Consider the following 27,908-nt stretch of genomic DNA (forward strand, 5'->3'; position numbering starts at 1 on the left):
TAACAAAACAAATGCAAAACTGGTTCTATTCCAACAATCACCCATTATGCAGTGTAGATTAAAGCTTCGTATTCACCTTTTCCATATACTAACATGATGATACTATCATGATGATGATAACTAATTATCATCATGATGATATCATGATGATAAAAACTAACATCGAACTTATAAAAAAACATTCAGTAAAATTTGAAATTTTATTACGAATGGTCTATATTAGGAAAAATTCAAAAATTATTGTATTAATTCTTAGTTGAAATTGAAATGAGTTGAATTCTAATTTGAAACTTTATCACGGCTGGTCTATATAAGAAAAATATCTCACCATATAATGTAGGATTAAGTCTTCGTATTCATCTTTTCCTTACAATGTTATGATGATGCTAACAAATATCTACAGAGCTTATAAAAACGCATTTAGTAAAATTTGAAATTTTATTACGAATGGTCTATATAAAGATAAATTCAAAAATTATTGTATTAATTCTTGGTAGAAATTGAAATGAGCTGAATTCTAATCTAAAATTTTATCACGGGTGGTCTATGTATGGAAAAATCACCTATTATGTAATGTAGGATTAAATCGTAGTATTCACTTTTTCCTTACAGTGTCATGATTATATGAACAAACTATTAACAAACATGCACTGAGTTTATAAAAACGCAGTTAGCAAAATCTGAAATTTTATCACGAATGGTCTACCTAACGAAAAATTAAAAAGATATTGTATTAATTCTTGATTTGCCGCATTACTTAGCAGGCATGAACTAATATTTTCCTTTATGATTGGGATTAGTTTTTTTCACCTGGTAATTCATCTAATTGTTCAATCTACGAAATTTTCATTGCAGTATAACAATTTAAAAATCGAATTATTCTCGAACTAAATGATATTTACCGCTATCCAATATAGCGACTGTCTTGCGAGCATTTTAAATACTTCCGAATTTTTTGCCAACTTGGCGTCGAGATTATACTATAATCTTAGATCCAAACAATGACTGTCACCAACAGGGGCTTAAGAATTACAAAACATAAACATTTATTAAATCCATTGCACTTAGTAGGTCCTTCAGTTATTTTAGTATCGTATTGAAATAAATTTCGCGAAAAATTAAATTTTTTCAGGAAGACACTATTTAAGATAAATGATATTTCAAGCAAATCGGTTTATTTTTTGTAATTCTCTGTATAATATAAAATATATAAAATCAGGCAACCAGCTGAATTATTTACGATAAAATCTTATAATTAATTTATGCATATATACCATTCTTGGAAAAGAAATAATATAATAATTTAATTATCATAAGTTAGAACGTCAACATTTCATACTCAAGTGATAAATGAAAAGGGATGCCTGAAAGACCCATTTTTTAAATGTGTTGGGCATTGTGAAATTGTTCATTTTAACTGAAAGAACTATTCTTTTTCTGACTGAAATAATTTTTATATTTTCTTTGGCTATATAATTCTAATTCTTAGGTTTGAATTTAAATTGATTTCCTAATTTTCGTTTCTACGAATTAAAATGTAATATAAGTCTACTTTAGTTTATACCTATCTTGCTAATCCAATCTAATTTAGTTCTACTAATTTGGAAGGGGATTTAAAATATATTTTGTAAATTTAATTCAAAATATTTATTGAATTAATTATTTTACATATTAGATAATAATTATACAAACAAAAGATTGATAAAAAAATAAACCCTAAAAGTACTATGACCATAAGTGGAAAAAGTCAAGTTTCAGAACTTCTGTTTTAATACACTTAAATCAGGATTTCAATAATCAAGTTGCTATGCGAAAGGGCGAAAAGTAATTTTCAAAAAAAAAAAAAAAAATAAATAAAAGGTTTAAAAAAATGTTTTACGTTAGACATTTTTTTTATCTCCCTAAAATATTTTTGTAAAGCTTACATTATGTAAGTATAATGAGAAATGTTACTTTACAGCTGCAGCTACATCGTGTTTTGCAATGCAGCATTCGATTAAATGTTCAGATAACATGAATAGTTTTGTTTCTCATATGCTGCCATAATCACATGATAAATATTATTATGCATTTCAATACATCGTAAATTATAAACAAAAATTAGAACATAAATATTTAAAAAATGATAAGCTGCTTGATTTAAATTTAATTTTTATTATCTCACTAAATTTTCCCAGGCACATAGTATAAGAACAGTATCCAAACAGAAAAGTTTCTTTCTTTCTTTTTTTGTTGAGATATTTATGTGGCTAAACTATTAAATGTGTAATCTGCATGAAACAATCATAACCACAAGAGAATGCTTTAAAATCCAGTAAAACCAGTCGCTCTTTGTTTATGAAGCAGAACCACATATTTATTTAAAATTAGCTATTATCACCTTGAATAAAGCAAAGTTATTCTCCTCTTTTAGTGCTTGATCTGCTTTGAATAATACCATATTTTTCCTTTCTGGCAATAATCGAAGATCATATCGTTGTTCATGATCCATACATATGGCAGTTTATTTATGAAGCGTGAAGTCAATAGATAATTAAGGCTGCAGAGGTAGATAATTAATATACAAGTAGAGGGCAATTAAGGTTTTAGTAATGGAGTGTGTAATAACATGATATTAATCTGACTTGACAAGCCCTGTCTTTGATTATATTGTGGGAACGGTTTCCAGAATGATTCCACAAACTTGTTAATGAAACATAATTCCCGAAAATGGGGCTACAAAATTCTCGCGGTAAGATTACAATGGAACCGACATCCTGGAGTTCGGGAAGTCTTAAAGGGTGTTGCAGCGCGGGAGGCCTATCAAATCTTTGAGCATAGGAGTGGTTTTCCGTAAACCTTGCTCAATGGGGTGTGATTCTGAATTCTGGGTTAGAAGATAAGCCTATTTTCTCGTACAATCATCTTTTGATTAAGAAATATGTACAGAGAAGATACTGAAATTCAACACAGAAGCATATATGAGAATTAAATCTCCGTCTCCATCAAATGAGATGAGATTTTAGGACACCAGAAAACGTCTCATTTAAAGTCTTTACCACTCGTGTTGTCATCAAAATAATTAATAACACAACTAAAGAACTAATTATGATTATTATATTAAACTAAATCTGAATAACAGATTCATAGAATTTATGCATTATATTAACCCCATCATAGCAAATGAAATCATTCGAAAGAGTAGTTATTTTAACTTTGAATAACTTCATTAAATTTAACAATATAATTCAACTAAAAATTAGTTACAATGACTTCGCAATAGAAAAGTTACTTGTGAAAGAGTGAATTTTCCTATTTTAAATTTCTTTGTTTAATTTAACTAAATAAGGCGCTACAAAGATCATGGTGGCCTAAACGTAGTATTTGAAATTCCCGAAATATAATACGAGAGTGCATTTTTACAGCAAATCTCTAACAAACAAATATTTCCTACAGTTAGTAATGAACTGAGGCAAATTATTTCACTAGTATTGATTAATCACAACTGCTATTACATATATAGTTTTAAGCATATAATTAATATTTAGCATTAGCGATTAGGCAGATTAGCTGCTAGCTAGGGCCGCTGGACTGAAAGAGAACAGCATTAGGTCAATTATAAGATTTACCTTTATTATCACTTAAATCCTTATTATAACTATTAATTATATGCTGTTATCCTTATTATAAATAATCTTTATTATATCCGGAATCTTTATTATAATAATTGCCTTAAAAATATATTGAAATATTAAGTATTCATTAATTATGCTATTTTCTGTTTATTGGTCTAGCAAAATAAAAAAAAATAATATTAAATATATTTGAAACACATTATCAGCTTATAATCTTTCATAATAATCAAATGCTTATATTTGGTAGAAAGGAAATCATTAACTAATAATTATGGTTGATTTTTTGGAACATTAATTATTTTTAAATAATTTTAAAATAGGTAAATAAAAACATATATTTTTACAAAGTTACCAGAATAAAAAAAAATCTAGAATAATTCATTAACTCCTTGATTACGTTCAAAATTGTTGAAATTCGAATCTATATTCAACAATTATTAAAAGAGGGACCTCATAATGTCCACTGTTGAGGACCATAAATTACCTAAATCCGCCACTGATTAGCACAAAATATCTTACAGTGTTTAAATTTCTAGATCTATTGAAGAGATTTTAAACTTCTCAAAGAAAAATATTTAACACTACAGCTTCTTTCTAATCTAAAAGAAGATTTCTTTTAGAAACATGTTACAAAAAATATCATCAGTGAGAACATTCGAATACGCAGATTCATATAAATCATCATCGCAGTGAAATAAAAAAAAAAATAATCATAGAGTTATTTCACACAATCTCGCAAAGTGCTGATTAAGATGACTCAAAATTTATTTTAGTTTCTCCTTCGAAACTGGTATAAAAAGATTGCATTATAAATTTCTTCATTTCAGCTCAAATAACATAATTTATTCTTAATATTTTCGAGAAAGTTGCATAAAGTGTCTTATTTATATGCGAGTGAAATATACTTGCCTCATTCGAAACACTGAATTCCACTTTATAATTTCTACATCATGAAATACGAACTCGATTTCAATTATTCTTCTCGAGAAAAATTTCAGCGAAGTGGCAGAGCAGTAACAGCGTTCTTCTCGAATTATTTATAGTTACATTTTGATTAATAACTTTTCCAACTACCTCTAGATGAGTGCCAGCAGTAAATTGAACATGACAGAATCCTTTTGAAATAAAAAGCTTCCATCCGAGAGCTTTTCGGAGGTGCAAGAAAACTAGCCTTTTAGAAAAGCTCTTTTTGCAAATCGATCATTTCGCGCAATGAAGAATAAATTCTTTCAGGATTTCAAAATTCACTTCAGAAACATTCATAACAACGTATCAAAGTGAACAGATTTCTTGTTTGAGTGAAATGTTTGAGTCTTCTTTTTGACACTTTTATCGAGAGAGCACAGGTAAAGGAGGAAAAGAAATGATTTGCTAAGGGAAATGTGCTCCTTTTTTTATTTTATTATTTTTTTAAGAAAAAAAGAAGAAATGGGAAGAAAAATGAATGAAAGTTTTCTAGTTTTACAGCGATATTTCTACTGATTTATTTGGAATCTGGTGGAAGAAACTTTTGAATTGCTCTTTGAATTAGAAGAAATTTTAATTTCAGAATTATAATGATGAGGATTCCATAGGTTTTTTTTTTCTTTTTTTTATTTCAAAAGTGTGTGTACTCTCTGTAAATTTGAAATAACATTCGAAAATAGTTTCGAAATGAGTTTTTCCTTTATGAATAAAGTTTGAATTGAAAAGAATTTCAAACTGTTTTGAAATATGCATGATTTTTTCAAAAGCAAGTGAGATCTTTGTAGGAAAAAAAATCTAAACTTATTTCAACTTTAAAAGATCTAAGCGAATCTATTGTTGGAGAATTTTTAAAGGAATAACTATTTAACATCAATTGCATAGCTGTTTCGTTTTACTGCAATATCAATCACTAGTTTTTCAGTAAAAGAAATATATGATAAAGTTTACAACTTATAACATCTATATTTTGAAAACATTTAATTAATCAATAATTGATTAGATGGAATATGGCTAATTCGAATGTTTCTGATTCGAATTAGTCCATAAATTGGTCTTGTTTTCTGGTTTAACTTTCTATTAACATAATCGTAGGAAGTCATCTTGAATTGGCCAAAGTAAGTTCAAATTATAAATGATTTTTTAAGATTATGCTATTAAGATATTCCGCTAAAGTAAAACTCAAATTACGGACTAATTTGAATAAAAAAATTTTTAAAAATGCAATTTAAAATTCAAAATAACGAAGGAAAAAGCTTTTTGATTCTTGGATTGTTCTGGTTGTATAAATATTTACACACTTTTTGTCTATAATGATTGAATGAAAATCATTTTTAAAGGCTTTAATTCATTCGAGGATTTTTTAGATTTATGTATTTAATAAAAAACAGTAAATATGTCTCATGATTAAATAAAATTACCTTGAATACGTAAAAATACGTAAAATGTATTTGCTAAGGTGAAATTTCTTTAAAGCGAAATTGGTGCATTTCAGAATGTTGTTTTCTGTTTATTTAATCCTCTAGTTGTTGTAATAATTAGCTAAAACTGATTATTTATTTATTAAAATAATTATATTTTAAATTATTAGCATATTTTATTATAATTATTAATGCATGAATTATTAACATTATTATTACTTTAATTATATTTTTGTGCTAACACTAATTATTGTGTATTGAATAATAATGTATTATTTATTAAAATTATAAAATATTAAAAATATACCTTTGTTACCATCATTAGTTTAAAAATTATGAGGACCCAATTATGAACCCTATTTTCGGATAAATCGAATTGTTATACTTCTCTCATCCGCTTTGCATTGCTCACTGTAATAAAAGTATCTACAAATTTACAATCTGGTTAAAGAAGGCTGATAATAGCTATTTCAAGCAGCGTTTGTAATTACATTTTAAGCGGAATTGTAATAATGTTTTTTAATCTCCTCAGAATATTAATAACGTATAAAAAAGAACAGATTTTGCTTATTGTAAATGTTTGCTGTTATTTTATTTTTGACATCTTTATTGAAGGAGCACAGATGCAGCAGAAAAGAAATGTCTTGCGAATAAAAATATGTTATTCTTTTCTCATTTCAAAAAATATAGCAGCGAGTCTTTTCTTAGCAGCGCTATTACTTTTGTTTGATTTATTTCAAAAAACTAAATTGAAAGTAGCTTTTGAATTACTAAAAGACTTTAATTTTTGCATTGCAATGATTTTGAATGAAGAATCCTTATTTTATATATTTTTCATTTGCAAAACATTTCTCCGAAAATTAAAAACAGCATCCTAAATTCCTAGAATCTGTAAAAGTAGTTTTTAAATTTGTTTTTCCTTTAAGAATAAGATTTTATTTGAAAACATATTAAAATTGCTTTATTATTATGATTTTTTTAAAATGATTTGAAATGTTCTAATAAGGAAATTGAAATTTATTTATACTTCAAGAGAAACCACTATCAATGAAATATCTATTTGTGCAAAAACTTTTAGGAAATAGCTTGTAAACAACTTTAGATTAGTTCTGGTTGTTCGGTTAGTATTGAATTGTAAATTGTAATATTGTATTGTTGTTTGTTGCTTGTCATTTGGTAAAAAAAATGAAGAAAGTAAATTATCAGCATTTGTAAACAAGTTTTTCATACCACTCTAAATGCTGTTTTATTATACCAGTAATTTTAACAAGCAAAATTAATAGCTGAACAGCGATTGTACAATTTTCACCGAAAGAGGATTTTAAAATAAATTAGAAATATTATACAAATTAATAATATCAATTTTCGGAAGATGTAACTTGATTACAAAATGTTAAAAGTTATTCTTTTAAATAACATTTTCCTAATTTCTGATTCTATGCTCTGTTATAATGTAATATAAATGTTCATTATTTCCGTTTAAAATTTTCAATAACATGAGATACTGCATGGAAAGATGAATTTACACGATCATTTTCATTAAATCAACTGCAGCAATGGGTGAAATGCAATTATATTCAAATTACACCTGCAAATTAATTTCTTTTTCAAATTTATGGCAATTAATAATATTAGATTGCTAAGTATCTCTTAAAAGACATATATAATGCATATTTTCTAAAAAAATTGCACATTTGTTATAAAAAAGTACAAATATTTTTTTTTCACATTTTGTGTTCTTCACCACTGCGAGAAAGGGAAAGTTTTTGTACCAATTTCACAAAGGAACAACTTGCATTCTGTTGTCATTCAGTGAATTTAATAATTACCAGAAATTAATGAGAATGCATATGGTTGTTATCACGTTTTGGTGTTGTTATTTAGAAAAAAGTATTTCGTCTTCATCATCTTGATTTTTATATTTTTACGACTATTATTTGTGTCTAAAGTAAAAGTGGGAATTTTAGATTTGAGAAATGCTGCATGTAAATTTAGAGATACTTCTACTGTGAAATTAAACTCTCCGTGTCATGCAACTTTTTCTATAAAAAGAACACTGTTGTACTTTGAAATAAGTAGTATTTTGGACCTCAGGATATACCAGGAAATGAAATGAATGAAAATCAGGAATGATGCATTTCCATGAAATGTCGTATTTAGTTTTAAAATCATACGCGGATACGCATGATCAAATTTATCATACGTAAACTTCTGTTTGGTGATTTCTTAAATAACTTTCTTTAAGAAAGTAAAAAAAAAACTATTATCTTTCTTAAATTGAGAAAAATGGGAAAACTTCCAATAAAAATAATAATTAATATATTTAATTATCAAAAAAGTAGGAAAAATATTCCTTTTTGTCTTTTTTTAAAAAATAAGTTTATATCTTAAATTTTGTCCTTGACTTTAAGCTACAAAATCAGATTTTACTATTTGCAAAGTTGTGCGTGTGTGGGGGGGGGGTTGTATTCCCAATGTACACCGCCTTTTCCAAATGCATATCATACTAAAATGTATCAATATATTGGAATGAAAATGGTTACTTTTAACGAGCATTATTCTGAAATTGGTAATAAATGTGCGAATTAGTTTTGAATTGATCGCTGTCGTCGTATTAGTTGTTGTAGTTTTTCTTAGTTCTTAACCAAGAAAGACAGAAATGTAAACTGTTATTACCTTGAAACCCCTTACAGCTATACATTGGAGCTAAATCAGAATTTTAATTCATATTCTTTATACATACTACAAGGCCGTTTCTAACAGCAAGAATTGTCAGAATTTCTCTTTTATGACTGGAGACTTGAGAAGGTATGATAGACGAAGGGGAAATAAAATAATCTCGCCTCAGGGTAATAGGCATTTTATGAATTGATTTGAAATATTTTTTTTTCTTACAAATCTGACAAGAAGTCAAATTAAAATTTTTATTTCTTGCAGATTATGTAGTTTAAGCCATTTTGTATTTAAAAGGGAAATAAATTGTATTTGCCTAAAACGAAAATATAGGGTAATTGTAAACACTGTTAATACTAACTGTAGGAACGTTTATATTGATGATCACTTGAAAAGTTCTTTTGAACTACTAAGTACCAGGCCCCTTTTTTGTTTACCGCATTGTAAAGCATTTCTCATTTGACATGAAGATATATAATCTTCTGTATTCTACAAAGCTCGAAATTCTGAGAAATTAAAATATTGGAACTCCCAAGTTTTTCTAACCTCCCTTCTTGAAAACTGCAATGACATCTCGTATTCTAAGTATATTTATAGCCAAAACAGGTCTCAACTTATCCGATGATTTGGAGGATTTGAACAAGCAAATGGTCCTCGGCTCGTGCTGGAGAACAAGTACATGTTTCGTGTATTTAACTAAATTAATCAGAAGAAGTAAAAAATTCTCTAGGCCATTTGGCATTTCAGAAGGTCACTGCATTTTGTTTGTAAGGGCGTTTCGGACCCTTCAGTGCTGAAAGAGTTAACTTAATCATTTTTTTTGTTGCACCCATCATTTAGTTCCCTTAACCTTCAATTAAGTAAATTTACTTCCTCGGGGCTTTCGTCTTCTCGCTTTATTTAAATATTAAGATCTATAAACCAACTTTCTGCTCATTAAACTCTAAAACTCTACAGTCTTTGCTCTGTTCTTGCTTCGAAGGAGACGACTGTAACGTCATGAAAAAGGAAGAAAAAAAGAAGTGACTTTTTACACTTTTCTTCTTCGCAAAATGTTATTTCCGCAATTAAGCATTCCTTTTACTTTAAGATTTATCGGAAAACCAACACAAAAACAATCCGTGGTAATTTATTTGTTTTAAAACATTTAAAAACGCGTAACACGCACACTTTAGAGCGTAACTCCGGTTGCTACATAAAATTGCATGACACAAATCATAAAATATTTTCTTTAGGCTTCCATTGCATAATTAAGCAATTTCCTCAACTCGCGAAGAAAGAGATTTAGAAAATAATAAATTACAAAAGATATTCCCAAAGGTAAAATGAAATCCACCCTCCCACTAATAAAATGCCGCTCAATAGCCTTACTGTCAGCAGAGAAATTCAAATTGCACGAAATGAAATCGTGGGAGGACATTAACGTAATGCCCTGCGAAGTAATTAAGAAATATACGAGGGGAAATGATTACCAGCTAAATATCTCAACCCAAATTACAAACTGAGATTTTCGGAGGTTTTTTTTCCGCCCTGGTTGGCTACATCGATTTGCAATTTCATTAGTTGCTAATGACAAAATGTTGCTCTTTTTCTACGGAACTACGAGCTTCAATGAGTTTTTAAGTGTAAGACGTTAGAATTTTAAAATCATACGTCAGGTTGGCTACAAAAAAAATGAACAATAAAAAAATTAACTGTTTTCCCTTTTTGTTTGCAACGACATTCTCAAGGGATGACGAGGGAAGTGTGCTGTCAATAAACAATTACTTGGGAAAATGAGTTCTTATTCTGTTAGATTAGAGGAACAGATCGTAAAGGAAAAAAAGCAAATTAATAACTTTTTTTAGGGATTTGGTTTGGAATTAGTGATGGAAGGAAAGTTTCTTTTGCTTAAAAGATCCATCTGGGAAATTTTGCCTGTGGCCAATACAAATAAAACGATTTATATTCCCTTATTTGCTTCTTTGTTTCATTTCTTACTAGTTTCAAACGAAATAAAAAAATAATAATTTCAGGCCTTAAATAAATATTTTGTTAGAAATTTGAAACTACAAAATGAATGTGGTTTGATTTTCAAAATTTTTGTTAAAGGATATAAAGAATGACACTGAAACGTCCTTGGTATACAGTGTGGTCATACATTTTTTTTCTTCATTACAAAAAATTATTGTAAACCAGCTAGAGTGATCTTCCCAAAACTCTCTCGCATACTTTTTAGTAAACTTAACCCTCTTCCAGGAAAGTCATGCCAGGAATGCCTTGCCTGGCACTGGCGTACAAAAGTTGCGAAATATTAACTTTTGACGTGAAGACATTTTTATTGGATCTGTCCTGTTAGTCAACTAAAATCCATATCCTGGTATATATTTTCACAAACTAAAAAATGCGAGCAAATCAGCTATTCTTCATTCATTGGAATGATTACATTTTCAAATAAAATTATCAAGAATACCAATCAGGATCTGTTGATTTGCAGTTCATTTATCCTCTTAATTAAATGATATTTTCCAGTTTAGATGTATTTGCTGATTAAAACCATTATAATAAAATAGAAGATATCTGAGATACTTGTATGTTTCCAAGTAATTATTGTCTTAAATTCATTGCTACTTTTATTTGATCACCAGGATAAATATTAAAATTTATGTCCGATACGCAATTATTTGCTTGGATTTTAATGAAAAGACAAAATTCCGTTAATTTTCTAACAGTCTTTCATTGAAAGATGAAAGGAAGGATTAAAATAACTTAATACAGTACAGCATCAAAGCGTTTTATGCTAATTATAGCTTATAGAGAAGGTAAGTGATTTCTGTCAAATCTAATTTAAATTATTGCTTTTGCAATTGTATTACGTTAGAGTGTAAATGATCTTTTAAACTTAAAATGTTACTTCATTGTTAAAATATTGAATATAAGTAAATATTAACCGTTGACAGAGTCTTATAAGGGCTCAGTGGATAAGTAATAAAAAAATAACGGTTATTTACTTCATATTTATCAACTGAAAGTGAAACATGTAAGATGCAGATGAAGAACAGTTTATTTTAACTTTTCAACTGCAGTTGTGAAGCTAATAATGCTCTTTCATTATAATTTTACGATGTGTTTCTTATTTTTTTAAATAAATCAAATATGCCTTAATAAAAATAGAGTCCAGGGAATAACTTTATACTTAATGTCGTATTTACTAAAGAAGGAAAAATTCGATATATTTCACTACTTATAAAATAGCGGATATTCAATCCATGCAATTTCTGTAGAAAATGAGCAACGTCAACTCTTCGACGGTAGTTTGTGACTTAATACTTAATGCCGGATTTACTAAAGAAGGAAAATTATACATAATAACTATTTAAGAATAACGCATATTCATTCCAAGTTATTTTTACAGAAATTGAGACATGTGATTGAAATATAACGTTACTAAGGAATAATTCGATTTACTTAACAACTTAAAAATAAGCATATTCATTCCATGTTATTTCTACAGAAAATGAAACATGCGATTGTAAGATAACGTTGCTAAGAAATTTCCACCAACTCTATTCAACTGTAAATTGTAGCTGATCTTTAATATTAATTTATTACATGTTTCGCATCTTTTAAAATAAATCAAAGTAAGCCTAGATTAATCAGTGAGATATAAACTTACGGAGACAAAATTCAATATGTAACTAAGCCTGCTAACTTTTGTTACAAATGATGAAATGAGAAAATGGGATACGCACCACAACTTCAAAATTACAGCTTACTATTTCTTATTACATTAGTAGAAATGGAAAAAATACGAATTTGAAGATGGCATTTCTAAGCGATTTATTTCCATTCGAACGTCAACGGTAGCTCGTGATGCGAACAAACGTTCTCTCAGATTCATTAATTAAGTAATGTTTTTCCCATCCTTAAAATAAAATATCTTAAACACATATAATACAGATTAGAATGGTAAAATATTCTATCACTGGAATAAAAGAAGCATTTTTCGGTTGAGGATTCCTCCCGAGATTTTCGAAATCAATATTTTAGTATCCTCTGTTTCGTATAAAGTTCTAATATGGGATCGAAAGTGACGCATTTAGGGCTGAAGAAACTGCAAAAGCTTCCCTGGCTTCTTCTACTACAACAGGATGCGAGTTAATGTAGTTTCCTCTCACGTTCTAGGCGCCTTAGGCAACTATGGAATTATTGCAACGAACGCAAAGTTTTAATATCGTTATCTTATCCCTTTGGAGTTGAAGCTTTTAACAGACTCTACTGGGCACAGTATGAAATAAATGCTTAAAGGCATTGGGAGGAAGTGAAGGGGGGAGGGAATTCTGTAAAAAGAAAGAAAAGGCACGTGGAAAGGATGAATATTGAGGATGTCGTGTTTTGATATCAAATGTACTCTAGTGATGTTAATCAAAGTTGATAATAGTTTCAAGTGATATTACTTTTTTTGCGATCAAAAAAAAAAATCTTATGGAATTTGCAAAAAAAGTTTAAGCAGAAATGGATCCATATAGTTTCATTTAATTTTTCTTTTTGGGGGATGTTTTTAATGTAAGGGAATATTCGATGAATGTTGAAACCGTTTGATGCTGAGATGAGGAAGTGCTTTTCTCAATTTAAATCAATTGTCGAATAGAAACAAACTTTAGCTGAGAAGTAATTAGGAATTCATAAAACCGGGATCTATTAAAATAATTCAATTCAGTTTTACGAATAAAACAATACTAGACTTTATCAAATTGCATTACCGTATCATATGCCATGTATTACAAGAGCTTATGCCGAAAATTTAATTACACTATTTTCTGTTATGTTTTTTTTATCAATAAACGTGAATTGACATTTTGCTTCATTAAAGATAAATTATCAATCTATGTTTTTAATGATCTTTATTTATTTAGAGATTATTGAAAGCATAATGGAAAGTGTAAAATTTCATCAAAAATTCGCAATTGCTTTATCAGTAAAAATCAAAATATGATTGAGAAATACATAGGGATGTTTTTCATACTTCTATTATTATTATCGTTTGAAGGTAATTTAAATTAAGAATTGCGAGTTTTCTTTGTAACAGTTAATCGCGATGCTAGCGATAATTTTCTGCTTTTATCAAAGTCTGTTATTAATTTAGTTAACAATATTTAATCTTAGAAAATGCAACAATATATCCCATTTTTCAGCATTGTTTGTCCTATTTGAAAATATTCATGATTTGAAAGTTCAAATAATGTTGTTAATTGATGAAAACATTAATTTTGAAAAATTCTAAGTTTCTTTCACCTATGTCGGAATTTCACACACAATTCATTACAAAATGAAGAGAGTTTTCAGATGATATCCCTCATAAAATACACAACAGATCTATGAAACAACTACAGCATTACATTCTATAATTAGTTTATTAATTGTCGGTAGTGTATGATAAATTAACTGTCCTTCCAAGTAGAAGTCTTCGAAGGAAAAAAGTTATTTAACGTTGGACTTTTAAATATATGCATTTTAATCCTTTCAAAATAAATTTTAAAAATTACTCCAAAAATGTAGTTAAGTCGCAAACACGTTTCAAACAAACGATCTTAACATGCAGCATGATTGCAAAAGTCAGTTAGTTTAGTTATATTAACGTCCCGTTTTTAAAGCAACACTAGGGCTATTTTGGGAAGGAACTCGTAATTTTGAACCATGGTCAGATGACAAGGACGACACCTGAGCAGGCACCACCCTCTCCATATTACTACACAACACCAGAGGGGGGACGTTTGACCTCGACTGATTAAACGCACACCAGACCAGCTTACACGAACGGTTCTTCGGTGGAATCGGGTCTCGAACCTGAAACCGAGACCTTACCACAAGGCCACCGTGACCCCGCAAAATTCAGATGATAGAATGGAAGCTCCAGAAGACAGAATTTCACCAATAACATTTTAAAAAATGTATAGTTTGAAATGTTTGAAATCGGGATTTGGGAGCTGGTAATATAATTGTCATAAGATCCCACATTTTCTTTTAAATGTATTGTTTGGTTTCATTATAAGTTCTTAGTTCTTGTCCTAAAAAGAAGAGAATGTGTGCTTAATATATCATGTTAATATAAAGATATATGGCATTTTAAGTCAAGCTGATACAAAATTACTTAATTAGGGACAAAGTAAATTAATTTAAAAAGTGAGAATCTTTTAAATACAATTTTTTTAATCCATTACATTTGCGAATATTCTGAATACACGATTAGAATAACTGCGGTTAGTATGAAAAAAAAAATAGAAAGGATGGAGTGATATGTATTTGCAAGTAATGTCAATATTAATTAAATAGGATATCTTGCTACTGGCATACATAGATATGATTTAAAGTACTATAAAATCATTTCAATTGAAGGGGTATTTGGACTTCTTTGAAAAGATGATAAATTCACTGGTCTAATTCATATGGAGAATCTTGTAACAATTTCATTTTATTTCTTCTTTTTTTTTTTAATTTCTCGGTGCAATAATATACTGCTTTCAAGAAAATAACCCATTTCGTAAACATAAATGATGTTATTTTAATCGTATTCAAAATAAATAGGAGCTTCAACTTTAAAACAGCCTAACTTAATCAAACCCCATTATTTATTTACTAAATTATGTTTTTTAACTGATATTGTCAGAGGCAAACATGACCACTTGATTAAAAAATTGCATATTTTATCTGTTGATCTTTAAATGTTTATCATATTATTGGAAACAGCAATAATTGTTGAAGTGAATCTTGAAGATGCATTTTATCTAAAAACGTTTTTTCATCATAAAATGCAGCCTTTTAAATATAGCAACAATAAATTTCACTTTGACAAAAAAAAGAAAAAAAAATCTCATTTTTTTTTTTTTTTTTGCCTAAATCTATATTGAATGTAATGCATTTTAATGTGTATTCTTTGTTCTACCTGATAAACATCTCCAGTTCCACGTATTTATAGAAGAAAAAGCACTAGATTAGAGTCAAACAATATTCATATTTAGAGTTATTCTATTTATATACTGTGAACTATTCAGGTTAAATTTGAGTATATAAATAAAACATAACATAAAATACGTAATCCACAACTTTGTATTCAGTTTCCAAGCCAAGGGGTATAAATAATTAGTTTATGTGTAATTTATTTATTTTGGAAATTTCTTCTATGAAATAAATTTTATCTAACATTATTTATCCATTTTAAAGCAAATCCATTAAAATAAAGCTATAGTCAATTTCGACTTTATTTTAAAAATATTTTTTTCCATTAAATATATATTAAACGTAATGCTTTTAAAGATTTCGTGTTTATCTTGTTTGATTGACAAGTCCCATCGTATATATTTAGTTATAAAAAAACATTACCTTATAGTTCAAACAATATTCGAACAGTTTCTCCAGTTTTATTTTGCTTCCTTTTTGTTTCTGCGAGCCATCTCAATATCGAACCAAAAGCAAAGCAACTTGACGTTAAGTAAAGAATTTCCTGCAGGACAAGAAAAGGAAGAAAAAGGAAACTTCACCTCTGAAAGTAGTTGATGTGAATACTTTCACGTCTCTTTTATGAAAGAGTAGTTAATATCGTCGAAAAGAATGGGTGATCCGAGATTTATATCTCAATATAAAGGCAGACGTTGAAAGCAGTAATAGCATTTCTAGAGATTCGTCGATAGCTGATCTACAAGAAAAATGTTATTGGTTTCAAAACTCTGGGGCTAGTGAGTTTCAAAGGGAAGCCGTATTCTAATTTCTCCCGATGTAAGTTTACCTTTATTTTGGATTTTTACTTCAATAACGTAAATGCACGCTCCTATGTAAATTCAAGGGACAACCTGTCCACATCCTTGGCTTCTCTATGACTGGATATTCGAAATAAGATGGCGAAATATCTAGTAACATCACAGTTGATTAATTCCACCTCTAGTTATTTTATAGAGAAAAGTTTCTGTGTTTACATTTTCAAGAATACCAGAAGTAATTTCAGTAGTTGTGTTTTGTTCAGGGATGCATTCATGGAACTAATGATATTGAAAATTATAAAATGCAACATTGTTTGATATTTATAATTCTATTAAAAATGCATTTATTTTATTTACGACTATTTAGGAGAAGTAGGAAAAGCGAAAGCTGTTTCAAACTGCAAAAATGCTTTCAAAAATTCTGATATTAAGACAGCCATTAAAAATTATAACTCTTGCTTTAAAATATAATAATTATGAGAATTACTTTTTTTTATTACAAAAATAACATTCCAAAAGATATTTATACACATCAAGTTTACATATGGCTCAAAATCAAAGTATCAGTTTTCAAATGACCTGATGAATGCATAACTTCTAGGTGTAGTCCTATTTTATGTCTAATGTTCCCCTCGAAAGAACAGATTTTCTAAAAATTCAGATGTATTTTACATATGCATTTATTACAATACATTGTATTTATTACAATTGATTAATTAGAATCCATTCAATTATTTAAAAAGGTGTATCTTTTATTAAAAAAGATGACTCAAATAAAACAAGAAAAAAATAGCATTAAAAGTGGAAGCTTTATTCAATAAATTTGCTAAAGTGTTAAAAAGAAAATTTTTTAAAAATATTTTCTGCTTTTTAATCTTAAATTTATAAGTGATTATTGATAATGTTTGGGAGTCTGGCGATCAATTGTCTCATTTAGATGGTGCGATTTTTGTAAAATCAGAATTTAAATGAATTAATCAGTTAATTGATAACAAAGCTCTAAAAATATCAATATGCAATATCGGTGAAAACAAACAAGTTGAATTTTAAACTCCCTCATCAGGAAATGAGTTAAGAAAATCGATATAAAAATTCCGTTTTAACAAGCATGGTACAAGTCAAGTTATTGAAAAACATGCAAAAACATATACCTAATAAACGAAAAGCAAAAGGAAATTCCATTTATCTTCCCAAATAAATGAAGTTTTTAAATTCTACAAATATCTGATGAAAGGCAGTGACATGAAATATTTTTCTTTATTTTATGCTCATGCACAATGAGCATTATTTTATTATTTGCTTTTTAACTTGGGAAAACACAAAATCATTTATCCATTCATGCAGCAAGACATTATTTGAGGGCAGAAATATTTCCCCTCATAAGAATTAATTATTCACGCGGCACATAAAGCTGGATTTTTCCCACAGAGGTCCTTTGGAAAAACCACTGAGCTCTTTAGAATTACGCTAGTTAACGCTAGATAAATAACGATATCTCCTTCTTTACAAGGCAAAGTGATAGCAAGAAAGGGACGATTTTTTTAATTTGTTGGTTACACGAGTTTGTAAAGATTTAAACACTATTTTATGTTATAGTTCTGACAATTTCCCTCAGCTTAAAATAGAAAACCATTTTCAAATGTAATAAAACGATATCTTTAAATAATTAAATCATAATAACGATGGAATATTTTTTGCAAGAGACAAAACATTTATAAAGATCTAGCTCAGAAATGGCGTTTTTCTTTTTGTTAAACATGGGTGCATTTATAAAATAAAAGCTAAAAGTGTAGCTGTAGTTTACAGCAAATATTACTATTTTTCAAAGGTAAAGTTAAATTTCTTCTTTCTTAGAAGTAAATCTTTATGCAGGGTGTTTATTAAAGAATGCTCATATATTAGAAATTTTTATTTGTTCAAGGATAAATCTCATTCACTTTTATAAGTAAATATTATCATCTTCATACTATCGATGTCATTGGTCGAGTTATTACAGCCTAATCCGTTATAAAACTCTCTATCTCAACTTTCTCCCCCACTGCCTTAACCATTCTTGACTTTATGCAAGCCGCTTCATACATTAGAAATTGTGGATTATTCAAGCATGTGTATATGCGAATTCATGTATTCATGCTTATATCCGAATATCACCATCTTCATACTGTAGTTGTCATCGGTCGCTTCCTTACAGCTTGATCCGCTATAAAACTCCATTTCTACCCCCCCCCCTTCACTCATACTGACTTGACAATACAATCCTTCAGGTATTTGAACAATTGAGTGTTTATATAAACGTCATTTTTATTGGCGACCTCTAAAAAATTACAGATGAAAAGGAAAAACTTTTGCGTAGCTGTGCTGATATCGATGGTTACATAGGAGCAAAACATAAGCATGAGAAATAATGGAATGACAATGGAAAAGCAGTGACACAACAGAAAGACAAGAAACTCTTAACTGTAATTACGTTGAAAATATAACTGTAATTATGAAAGCATGAAAAAATAAGTAATTGAATGATTGGGTAAAGTGAAATGAATAAAAATTGTTAATAAATAATAAAAATGGTATAATTTAAACTTAAAGATAATTTTTAAGAAAAAACGATATAAAGAAGGGAAAAAATAAGAATAAAAATAAAACACAATAGCAATATTACTAAAGTATAATTGAAAAAAAAATTATATAAACGGAAAAAAAAACAAGGAAAACTATTCACACACAAGTGCACGCAAACATATAGGTACGGATGCAAAAATAAAATGTATTCTTAAAAGCATGATTCTCACTTGCATTTCAAAGATTTTTCATTTAATAACAATAATAAAAGCTGCTCAATCCTTAAACACATCGCTTAAATCCTAGTGAACCAAAAACCACATGACTGTTGAAATTGTTCAGATCACAGTTGTAGTGCAAGAATCTGAATAGAATACACCGTAAATATAGTTCAGATCGATCGAAACTGTTCATTTCTACAATTCAGCATTTTTTTGGATGATGATAATAACAAAGTATTACCATTAATTCTATTGAAGTTACTGAAAAATTCACCATCATTTTTAATGACAGTAAATGATTTATTAACTAAATGTTCTATTTTGAAGGTTACAATTTACTTTCTTAGGAATTCTTTTCCTGAAATGTTTATTAGATGTAACTCTCCAATAAATTTATGCATGAAATTTGTTGCAGGATCATTTAGATGCCATGAGATCATGAGAATGTTAATTGCGAGATTGTGAAATAATATTCCAATATCATCATATGTGTAGAAATCTTAAGCAAGACCAAATCTCCTGAGGTAATTCATGGGATGAAAGCAGTGATATTTGTCAACATCTTTTAAAGTCACTTGAAAGCTTTGAAATATTTGCTGAAGAAGTTGAAGATTATGGAGCATGCATGTCTGTAATCATCATAAGTAACCAAATTACGCAAATAATCTTCTTGATCAATGATATGAGGAAAGAGTTACAGTATAGGAATGCAACTTTCTGCACGATTTCAAGTTGTCTTTCAAAACTGTGCTGAAGTAATTTTTTTTATATGTTTATGTACAGACAATATAAGAATAAAGGGAAAAGATGTTTTAGATGAAATACATGTTCCAGAATCAAGGACACCATAATTCTATTTAAAGAAACGTTTTAAAGGTAAGATTCAAATATGTTGCTCAACTTCGCTCATAATCCTTATGCCTCGTAATTTCATTCTGATAATTTCTGAAAATTACTGTTTGATAATTTCTGAAAATTTGTTTATGAAGATCATTTAAAAATATATCATACTTTACTTATAACAATTAAATTTTCACTTTGTAATTTAGTTCCTTGAGTCCGTAACCCAAAAGTTGAATTAAAAACTGTCAGCTTTCACAAATTAAACATTCATGAATTTAGAAACTTTTAAGTCTTTGCTAGACATACTCGAAAAAGAAAAAAAAACTCTATCTTAAATCCAAAGAAAATTTACGTAAAGTTTTGATTTATCCATAGTTTAGATAGACGCTCATATAACGCATAAAGGATTTCAAACCCGCATAGTTGAAACTAAGGATGTTTTAATTTTTTATTCCAAACAAACTTTAACAGAAATTGCGATGTAGGAATGCTGCCGCTGTTTGAATATTTAATGCTAAAAAAACATCTAATTCCAGAAAACTTTTCTTTCTCAGGGAGATTTTGTAAAATTTTCTGTTTGAATGAAATTCTTACCACGAATTGAAATAAAGAAAGAAAAAAAGAAAGTTAAAAAAAAACACTTTAGCTAAGTACAAATAGTTCCCCTGTGGGGAAAGATCATGTACTTAGCGTTTAAAAGGCGCTCGCTGCATGAAAGAAAACCTTGCAACGCTTCTCTAACTGAACAATTCCCAGCAAAATTTTAAATAAAAGCAGCATTTCATTGTATATTTATACTCCATATTATTTCTCCTTCCTTTTGCTGAAAAGCGGTTTTAGCTTCCAACGCAAGAAGTTAGATTTGCGATGAAAGCGAAAATTGGGTTGGTCCGTGCCTATAGCTGGAATTTTTTTTTATCCATCTTTCCAAAACGTCTACACTCGGGCACACATGCATCTATATATGCATATGGATGCAAAAGTAGAACTTTTTGATCCGATGCACGGGTGCTGACAGGTTTGATAGCATTCCGGCGTAGAAAGTGCTGAGTCGGATTTTGATTTCCAGGTTCACAGTCGAAGAAACAGCTTTCTTTTCTTTTAAGTCAATGAAAAGACATTCCTTTTAGATTTCGGGGTTGGCGGATGGGGGAAAAAATTCCGGAATGGAAAAGGTTCTTTTCCTATTCCGCCCGAGTCCGGTAATTTATTTTGGCGTTCCTGGTTTCGCGATCTTCATAAACTTGAAGGAAACGTAAATATGAGGAGGGTTTCTTTTTTTTACGTCCCTTTTTTATTTATAAATCAAAGCAATGTAGTGGCGTGAGTGCAAGCGGCATATCCAAAAAGCGTCCACTCGGATAAGTTGGTAGGAATAATTTGATTAATAATACTGTAATGAAGTCAGAGTAGTCAGACAGATTCTGCTGCGAGATGTGATTTAATAACTGACTCGCTGACAGCTGACAGATTTAGTTTTTTCCGCACGTCGCTCCTTTATTATATATATATATATATATATCTAGTAGTCTGGCATTCGGCATCGCTGGAATAAATTCGTGATAGCTAATAACAGATGGGGAAATTGTTAACATTCAGGATGAAATTGTCAGCTAAGTGATGTGGACAGCCTCATTTGCACGGAAATTAAATATTTACGAATAAATACTATTGATGTAATCTTAGAGTAAACATTTATTGTCGTTAAACTTCTAGAAATGAGCAAAATATCACATTTGAAATCTGTCACGCTATATTAAATATAACGGGATTTTTCATATATAAATGATAAATAACTAAAGTCTAGAAGCTTTTTTTTATTTAATTTAAAATGTTTGTTTGTAATAAAAATGGAATTTTGAAATTGATTTTTGTTCCCTTATTTAGGTGGGAGTGTTTCAAAATTTTGCATACTTATGTATTCTCGGTGACAATACACTATTTTAATATTCTCAGATCTTTATTTTCCCTTAACTGAATTAATTAATTAAGTTTTAGCTCCTTCCGAATAGTACCACCTGGTAAAAGTTATTAGAAAAAATTGATTATAAGTTTATATAACAACTGTAATAATGATTTATGAAATATATTAAAAACTAAAAGAAGAAAATAATCAAGCAAATTTTAGAAGTAGCCATTTATTAATATATTAATAAGCAGGGAAAAAATCAATTTTATAAAAACTCCTCAAGTGAAAGGAAGATTTCAATTGCATGAGACATTTAAAATAATGTGATAAGGAAATTAAGTCATATTTTATTTCAAGTTAAGCAAAAAAAAAGTTTATGAAAAATTTAACTATACAATGGATATGTTTAAAATGCCACTTAACTTGAAGAATTTATATAAATGTTGCGCAACCTTTATCTGACCTCTAAAGTTTTTTGTGAGAAAACTATTTTTCACATTGTAGAACAATAATGAAAGCGTTCTTTTTTTATTTTTAGAACCGTTTTCTGTAATAAGTATTTGTCTTAAGTTCTCCTTTTAGATTTCTACAATATTTAGTTACAATTCTTATAATAAAACAATTTGTATAAAAAAATTCCTATAAAAATTTCTTTTTCTCAATCTTGATCTGATATGTCTGCTAAACATTCAATAATCTACGGTCTCGAAACTTATAATTTAATGAAAACTGTTTCTTCTCAGAAGTAATGTTTTCTTTCAGGGCTCTATTCAAGTATTATTTATTTACCATTTGAATGTTATCGTTGAAATATTGTATTTCTTAATGCCGGTTATTTTTCTTACGCTGTTCTTTAGAATAATTTTAAGTGCAATCATTATTAATATTATTTTCGTCGTTTGAAAAGCCGTAACGAGCTGTTAGTAAGGTCTCGGCTTATAGAGGAGAATGTTTTAATTTCGAAACTCGCTTCAATCAGAGATTCCCCATATTTGTCGACCAATATATCTGACGTCAACGATGTGACTTAGATATTTAATTTGACGGGAATTCGCACCTTAGTTCAACATTCTGAGGCCAGTGAGCAAGACATCGGGATGTTTCAGAGCTAATTCTAGATATGGCTGCAAGTAACCGAGACACTTTAACATTTTATTTTCAGTTACTATGTTATTGCCATAATATTTTGTGATTTGTGCTACTAAAATAATGAGCTCAATGGATAATTTTTCTTAAAAACATACGAATGGCATCTTTGTGTTATCTCATATTGTATCGTGATTTGTATCTATTTCTTTTTTACCCACAAAGATGCCTAAAATTTAAAATTAAATAAGCGATGCTTATGTACATGTTTCACGTGATCACGGACTGACAGATCACGTGACTTTATGGATGACGTGAAACGATGTAATCATTTCTGTTGTCAAGCATATTTGACATTGAAGATACACAACCATTCTCTAAACAACAAAGTATATCATTTGTAAAGATGGGAAATGGTATTATTCGAAACAATACAACACCCATGTTACTTTTTTAGAAGAGAAAATAATTTTTAAAAAGTCAATTTAGACCTGACTCCATCATTATAAATGATGGAAGCAGGCATGATATGCTGAATTATTTTTTCTGTGGTGGCAACTCCAGTCTAACGTGTTTAGCCATGTCCATGCTTAAAAAATGTATGACAAAGTTTTTGCTGCATATTTTGATGGTCAAGGCCGAAACTATTGATTTAGATCTAATATATGGAGGTATGTTGCATTCATGTAATACGTTCAGGGAAACTTATCTATATTTGTATTTTTCTTCGCTGAAAATAAAAACAATATCGACAGCTAAATAATAGAAGACAATTCATTTCTAAGCAGTACATTAATCTATCAATATTTGAAAATGCAAGGATAATAGCAAAGATAGAAGACACTAATTTTTGGTTCCGAATGAGAAATTTTTCCAGTTTTACGAAATTCTTAATAATGTGAACAAGCAACAATTCTACTATTTACAAACTACAAATTTATGTACAAAATCAGCTTTCTTCTAGTACATGATATGTTTATTAATTTTCTTTCAAAGGTAAGAAATATATTCTTTTCTTAATTCTATATATCTTATACTTTAACTGAGTGAAAATCTTTTGATATTTTCTGAAGATTTTGTAATATATACATATTCATTTAAATAAAACCACACTTTTAATAAAATAAGTTCATTATTTTTCTAGCATGTAATTTATCCTTTTAAAGTTTCCCACGTTAGAAGTGTTAAAAAAGAGTTTTATAATTCTTAAACACACCCTTTTAAAACTCTTTTTAAAAAGATGAAAGAATTTAATATTTAAAAATTACTTTATGCTTCTTTTATGAGATCACGAACTGCATAGAAATTTCTAAAAAAAGAGATTACTATATTTTTTCTATGTAAAGCTTTTAATATAAAAATAGCAAAAATAATAAATATACATTATATTTTTGTCTTTCTTTCTTGTAACACATAAAGTAGTTAAGTATTTTAATACGCTATCCATCTCTTCGTAGTTAATCTACGAAAATTTTGTTTAGAAGTAAAGCATTTTTTATAGTTTCTTTTTTTTCTTCTCTTTTGTCTAAAATAAAAAAGAACGGAAAAAATTATGAAGAACAAACTTTTCCCAAACATAAATCCCTGTAGAGGGACATTTTAAGAACTGCGTCCCTAAAATCTTAGACTTCTTATATAATCGAGAATTTGCGAAAGAAAAGAAATATTTTTTTCTTTTTTGAATAAGCAAGTTATGCATCCTTCCTCGTGTTTTTAACACTTCTCTTCATCAGAGGCATTTTTTAATCCTCACACTTTTTTTATGAACTAAGGGAGTAGTGAATATTTATTTTTGGGAACCAATAAGTTTCTTTTAATAAAGTGACAAATCTGAAAAAGAGAAAAAAAAATTCTTCTTAAAATAAAGTTTTAGTTCCTGAAAAATTTATTTCTTTAAATATCTAACTCTTTCAACGCATGTTTTGAATATTTTTTTTTTGGGGGGGGGGTATAATGCTATTGTATGTACTGATCAAGAAAAAAAGGTTTATAATGATTTCATAAAAATGCTTATTTTTGGATGGATAAGCACTCGAAACTGAGCACTACAGTTCAGATTCGCAAGATTAACCTTGTTTTTTAAAATTCTCTAACATTTTCTCTCTCTATTTCTAGATAGTATCTCATTATTATAAATAGCAGTCAGGTGATGAGGACATCACCTCAATCCGCACCACATCTTTGAAACTCAGCCCATTCAAATTGTAGTTATTCAAGATCTATCGCGCACTATATCTGTATGCAAAATCGATATTTGTAAGAATCGCTGTTTTGGAGAATATTCTGGGATAGAATCTCGTCCTTTTGAACCGAAGTCAGATGTCAAGAAGTCATTTGGAGCAACATCGCACTTTCAAAACTATTCAATCCCAACAGCATAGTACCACTTTCCTCAAGATTCTTCATCTGATTTGTACCATGTCCGCATATAGAAACGATCTTTTAAGAAGTGGACTCGAACCTGTTACTCTACAATCTAGTTGGGATCTTACCAAAACGTCACGGCAGTCCATTTAAGAGCATCAGATGATCGAATTTTGTAGAAAGCATCAGTTTCTAGATAAAGCCCCAAAAAGTGAATTTAATAAAAAGAGAAATTTATGATAAAATTTACCACCTATATTTAAACATACTTCCAAAATAAAACATTTTGATATTATATAAAATGTGTTGAGTTAAATATGTACACATTGCCAATTTTCCTTCAAAAAATTAACTAATAAAATAATTTCGACATAACTAATTGAAATAATAACGCATCGGAAAGTCTCAAAAACAATATTAAGATAGATAATAAAAACATATTTCAATAAATATTTAAACGTACCGATTTACAAAATTAAATTTTGGAAAAAAGTTATTCATTATTTCATAGTAAAAAATGACTAAATAGAAGGAAAAAGTTAGAATTATAATAACAGTGAAACTAAAATGAAAATAAAAATCTCTAATTATAAAATAAAAGAAAAAGTAAATGTCAAAAATCACATTATAAAAGTATTAGTTTGAAGTTGGTTTCAGACAATATCTCACTAGGCAAAACTCATAAAAAAGAAATAATTTTTCATTTAATAAGATTGAGTTTCAAATGCATTTTAAAAAGCATTCAATATAATCCAACTGCGGGAAAGTTCAAAATTTTCAAAAATTTATTATTGAATTTCTAGTAAGGCAGGGAATTTTAGTAATGCAAATTTTATTACCATAATTTAACGAAAAATGGCGATTAAATGATTGATTAAATAATAAAATTAGGATGAATTTTATTATAACAATGAAAAAATTTGTTGAAAACCGTTAAAAAAATTATTTTTTAAAATGTGTTAAAATGAGGTCAGAATTCTGAGGCAATGAAATTGAATTTAATTTAATTACAGTATCCTCATTTAAATGATATATATATATATATATATATATATATTTAAATTTTAGAATAGTGCAAAAATTATTTTAATACAAAATGTTTCCCTATGTTATTGAGGAAAAATCAGCACAATTTAATTTTCAAATAATTTAAACACTAATGAAAGTTTCTGAATAATCACTATAATGTGTACATTCTCATCCTGCAAAGTATATTTGTGCAAAATTTGATAGCTGTAGATGCAACAGTCCCCCAGTAAAGCGCATTTAGACAGATAGTCATGCTTATTCATTTACTTTTATTATTGAAGAAAAGTGAAATCTGTACTTCCACTGAAAAATATTGATTTCTTTGACGCAAATTACAGTTTCATGATGAATTTTATCTCTTATTTAGTTCTCAACACTTCTTATCATGGTGAGATTCCCCGCTATTTTGAAAAAAGAAAAATACATATATGAAATAATTCAAAGGGATATATCACAATTTTTCATTTCTTTTAGATGACCCATTAGAACGCAGTACATTAAAAGATCTTTAATTCATCTTTATGTCTTAAAAATGATAAGTTCTAGTAGAAAGACAAAGTTTCCATTCCAATAAATGTTGTTAGTTTCATCGTCTGTAACAGGAATAGTTAGAATTCCTGTCGATATCAGAATTCAAATCTTTTACGAGTGGAGTTGGATAGATTAGAATTTAACAGTTGATAATGATGTAAATAAAACACAGAGCATTTGAGAATAAATTATAATTGAAGTAGAGGTCCCGCTCTTTATCCATTGACTTTTTGATTATTAATTTTGATTGAAGTAATTTTTAATCGCGGATTGAATCTTTCAAAGAATTATTCCAAAATAAAGCAGGGTTTTGTTTCCTGGAATTGATCGACCTCGCAGAAAAATGTAAGAACGAAATAACTTTAAAGGAAACAGACAGTGAATAACTAAAGAAATTATAGTATTTTTTTCGGAAAAATCATCAGGATGTAAAATTACAATATATTACATTCATTTCATTGATTTGATATCGATCCTGTCTTTCCAGTTTCCTTCCTAGTATTCATAACAGATGAACACATAGTGTGAATGCATGTCTTATATTTCACAAGTAAAAATACAAAAATTTTATTTTAACGCTTGATAATGATGTAAATGAAATGCAAAACTCTTAGGAATAAATTAAAATAATTTTGAATGGAGCAATTTTTAATCACGAAAGGAATTTTTTGAAGACTTATTCCAAAATGAAGCAGGGTTTGGGTTTCTTGAATTGATCAGTCTAGCAGAAAAATATGGGAGACCGAAATAATTTTAAAGAAAATAGATGCAGACTAACTAAAGAAAATACTGTATTTATTTCGGAAAGATCATCAGAATCTAAAATTACAATATATTACATTCATCTCATTTATTTGACATCTATCCTGTCCTTTCCATTTTCCTTGTTAGCATTCATTACAGTTGAACATATAGTGTGAACTCATGTCAAATATTTCACAAGTGAAAATACATAAATATAA

Source organism: Argiope bruennichi, chromosome X1 (assembly GCF_947563725.1).
Source record: "Argiope bruennichi chromosome X1, qqArgBrue1.1, whole genome shotgun sequence".
NCBI classification, from domain to species: domain Eukaryota; kingdom Metazoa; phylum Arthropoda; class Arachnida; order Araneae; family Araneidae; genus Argiope; species Argiope bruennichi.